Source organism: Euprymna scolopes, chromosome 46 (assembly GCF_053919585.1).
Source record: "Euprymna scolopes isolate OS-2025 chromosome 46, ASM5391958v1, whole genome shotgun sequence".
Classification (NCBI taxonomy): Eukaryota; Metazoa; Mollusca; class Cephalopoda; order Sepiida; family Sepiolidae; genus Euprymna; species Euprymna scolopes.
This window is the reverse complement of record NC_136527.1, coordinates 164,068,787-164,073,168: the sequence shown is the minus strand read 5'-3', so window position 1 is coordinate 164,073,168 and position 4,382 is coordinate 164,068,787. Positions and strand designations below refer to the sequence as shown.

Genomic DNA, 4,382 nt, shown 5'->3' with positions numbered 1-4,382 from the left:
TTATTGATGTAGTCACGTGACAAATACGAAAAGGCATCTTTTGCTAGTTGATGGATGGCATTTATTTTAAGTGATATTTCCGATATAATAATTTGATTAAATCATTATATTATATTAATATATTCTCACTGAACATTATTTCTTATCAGCCGATGCTCAAGAGTTGTACTCTCTTTTACCCCAAGACATTTTCATCATTTCATAGGGAGTCAATAGAGTGAACAGTTGATTCTTCAGAGTACAGACAGGAAGATGTCCGTTTTGAATATTGCTTTTAACATGTTAACACCATGGATTGCTATTGTTTAATGTATACACATTAGGCAACAGAGTACAGGTAGTAAGATGTCCGTTTGAAATATTGCATGGAGTTGTATTCTCCATTACTTCATTTACAGACAATATCTTCTACAAGGTTTTTAATAAATAGTTGACTTTTTGTTTTGTTCTTAGGTTGTTCGAACTTTTACATTTTGTGAATAGCAAATTTATTGCCAGTAGAAAATTAAAGCATCGTCGTAATAGACACAAATAAGGTACATTATCATATGATTTTTTAATTAATCAAAACAATGCTTGGATTTATTAGATATTTCTGTTCTAATCAGCATTCTGCCTCTTTGTAAATAATAGATTTCTTTTTTATTTTCATGTTAATTTGAATAGTTAGTATTTTAGAAGAACGGTTTATATGTATCATATATGATTTTATTATTAATCCAAACAATACTTGAATTTCTTATCGTTTTGGTCTTATCAGCATTCTGTTTATTGGTAAAGTATTTATTTTCATGCTAATTTGAATATTAAACATTTGAGAAGAAAGTTTCAGGTAATTCACGAAAAGCATATAACTGACTCTTATTAGTAATAGTCATAATAATAAATACGAGTAAGAAGACAATGCTTAGATTTATTATCGTGTTTGTCTAATCATCATTCTATTTATCTTTATTATTATTTGATACTATAAATATTTGGCATTTGAGAATGAAGAGTTATGTAATCCGTGAAAAGCATATGACTGCCTCTTCATGTTGGTGATATTAGCATTTGAGAATTAAGTTTAATAATAAATTTATGTATGATTACTTGGATATTTAGCAAATGAGAAGAAAGTGTTAGGTAATCCGTGAAAAGCAAATGAGAAGAAAGTGTTAGGTAATCCGTGAAAAGCAAATGAGAAGAAAGTGTTAGGTAATCCGTGAAAAGCATATGAGAGGAAAGTGTTAGGTATTCCGTGAAAAGCAAATGAGAAGAAAGTGTAAGGTAATCCGTGAAAAGCAAATGAGAAGAAAGTGTTAGGTAATCCGTGAAAAGCAAATGAGAAGAAAGTGTAAGGTAATCCGTGAAAAGCAAATGAGAAGAAAGTGTTAGGTAATCCGTGAAAAGCATATGAGAAGAAAGTGTTAGGTAATCCGTGAAAAGCAAATGAGAAGAAAGTGTAAGGTAATCCGTGAAAAGCATATGAGAAGAAAGTGTTAGGTATTCCGTGAAAAGCAAATGAGAAGAAAGTGTTAGGTAATCCGTGAAAAGCAAATGAGAAGAAAGTGTAAGGTAATCCGTGAAAAGCATATGAGAAGAAAGTGTTAGGTAATCCGTGAAAAGCAAATGAGAAGAAAGTGTTAGGTAATCCGTGAAAAGCAAATGAGAAGAAAGTGTTAGGTAATCCGTGAAAAGCATATGAGAAGAAAGTGTTAGGTATTCCGTGAAAAGCAAATGAGAAGAAAGTGTAAGGTAATCCGTGAAAAGCAAATGAGAAGAAAGTGTAAGGTAATCCGTGAAAAGCAAATGAGAAGAAAGTGTTAGGTAATCCGTGAAAAGCATATGAGAAGAAAGTGTTAGGTATTCCGTGAAAAGCAAATGAGAAGAAAGTGTAAGGTAATCCGTGAAAAGCAAATGAGAAGAAAGTGTTAGGTAATCCGTGAAAAGCAAATGAGAAGAAAGTGTAAGGTAATCCGTGAAAAGCAAATGAGAAGAAAGTGTAAGGTAATCCGTGAAAAGCAAATGAGAAGAAAGTGTAAGGTAATCCGTGAAAAGCAAATGAGAAGAAAGTGTAAGGTAATCCGTGAAAAGCAAATGAGAAGAAAGTGTTAGGTGATCCGTGAAAAGCAAATGAGAAGAAAGTGTTAGGTAATCCGTGAAAAGCAAATGAGAAGAAAGTGTTAGGTAATCCGTGAAAAGCAAATGAGAAGAAAGTGTTAGGTAATCCGTGAAAAGCAAATGAGAAGAAAGTGTTAGGTAATCCGTGAAAAGCAAATGAGAAGAAAGTGTTAGGTAATCCGTGAAAAGCATATGACTGACTTTTTTATGTTGGTGATATTGGCTGAATATGATGAAGTTATAAGTTAAAATATTATTCCTCATTAGAAAATTAAATTACATTACTTGGATATTCGATTCATTACAACCCGATTACACACGACTAGATTATTTTTAATTAAATACCTCCATTTTAATTATATCCTGACTGAAAATGCCATGTTAAAAACATTAAATGAATCGTTTAAATGTGTTTTATTAAGGCAAATAATAAATAGTATTGTGTAAGAGTTGATGACGCTTTTGCTTTATTTCTGTTGTCGGTTTGTAAAGGTAATTAATGAAAGTATGTGACTGACACTTTATGTTGGCGATATTGGCTAAACATGTCATCTTAAAACTATTAAATTTCACAAATATTGTCTGAACATGTCATCTTAAAACTATTAAATTTCACAAATATTGGCTAAACATGTCATCTTAAAACTATTAAATTTCACAAATATTGGCTGAACATGTCATCTTAAAACTATTAAATTTCACAAATATTGGCTGAACATGTCATCTTAAAACTATTAAATTTCACAAATATTGTCTGAACATGTCATCTTAAAACTATAAATTTCACAAATATTGGCTAAACATGTCATCTTAAAACTATTAGATTTCACAAATATTGTCTGAACATGTCATCTTAAAACTATTAAATTTCACAAATATTGGCTAAACATGTCATCTTAAAACTATTAAATTTCACAAATATTGTCTGAACATGTCATCTTAAAACTATTAAATTTCACAAATAAATAGTTGAAATGTTTTCTTATTAAAGCAAATAGTAAATATTAAGATGTAATAGCGGACAGCTGATTTTTTGTTTTGGTTCTTTGGCGGTAACTTGTAAGCACTCGCGCATTTATTCAATATTTTAGAATATTTTGGTTCAGATTGCAAGCACTCGAGCATTTATTCAATAGCCAATTTATCTCCAGGCACTAGAGTGTCAGTTTTGACGATTCCTTTTAGGATGTTGCTATTATTCAATATAAAAACCTGTTTTGGTGATTAATTCAATAAATGCTTGGATTTGTCTCTCGTCTTCTACAAACATCAATAATGATCTTGTTAATCAACTGCTTCTTCATCCCAAACAGTTCCCCCTGCATTCGGTTTCTTCTTATTTTAAAGTACCATTTAGACGTAAATTGTTCAGAGATCTGTATAGAAGCAGGCCAGAGGAGCGTGTGTTGTAGTATATGTATATTACTATATAGGCAATAAGGTGTCGATTTTAACGATTGATTTTAGGATGTTGACATCAATATAAAAACACATGTGTATTGGTAATTAATCCAATCAATGCTTAGATTTGTCTGTCGTCTTCTACAAAAATCAATAATGATCTTGTTAATCAACTGCTTCTTCATCCCAAACGGTTCCTACTAACAGTTCATGTAAATGTCTCTTGATGTATGTATAGTTTTCTCTCGTTTTTTGTTTATATACAGCAACTGTGGTTTTCTGTGTGCGGGTGTGTACACATATTAACACTGTTCACAACCGATACTAATAACGTACGCCCACTGTCTTGGATGTTGTCATGCAGAATAAATGCATCTCCCTCTGAACGTAACACTATAAAAGCACGTTATATTTTCATATTCAGCTTTATTCCATGTCTGACTTCTGTCTCAGTTGCACTCAATTCTCTTTGTATTTTACACCGTTTATAATAAATCCATTTGATCACAGAAACAAAATATCTTTCTTTGTTCATTCTCTTACGTCATCAATCAGGTCATCGTATCGTTTATTGTGAACTGTATTTTAATTCCCAGCTTTACAAACTATTTGAACGACTTTTATTAAGATTAATTTGCATTGCAACATTCTTTATTTTTCTGAATTAAATTATTACTGTTATAATTTATTTTGTAACATTTCCCTTTCTCGAAATATTTCATATTGAATACCATCTAACAATCGCAGTGTCCTCATGCTTTGGAAACCACTGCCCTGCAATCACAAAATACAACAATGTTTACTAGTGAGACGGTAGATTAACCTGTATTGTTTAATAGTATAGTGTTTCACTCGTTGTGCCTATGAAATTTGTACTA

The 4,382-nt window shown here is 31.2% G+C and overlaps 1 long non-coding RNA gene across 1 annotated transcript; it reads left to right on the top strand.

The window, feature by feature from the left end:
- The first annotated feature begins 240 nt into the window (after positions 1-240).
- Positions 241-3,925, top strand: LOC145271360 (uncharacterized). The gene is made up of 2 exons (XR_013865838.1): positions 241-1,125; positions 2,278-3,925. It is a non-coding gene; the product is annotated as an uncharacterized LOC145271360 (long non-coding RNA).
- Positions 3,926-4,382: the final 457 nt, after the last annotated feature.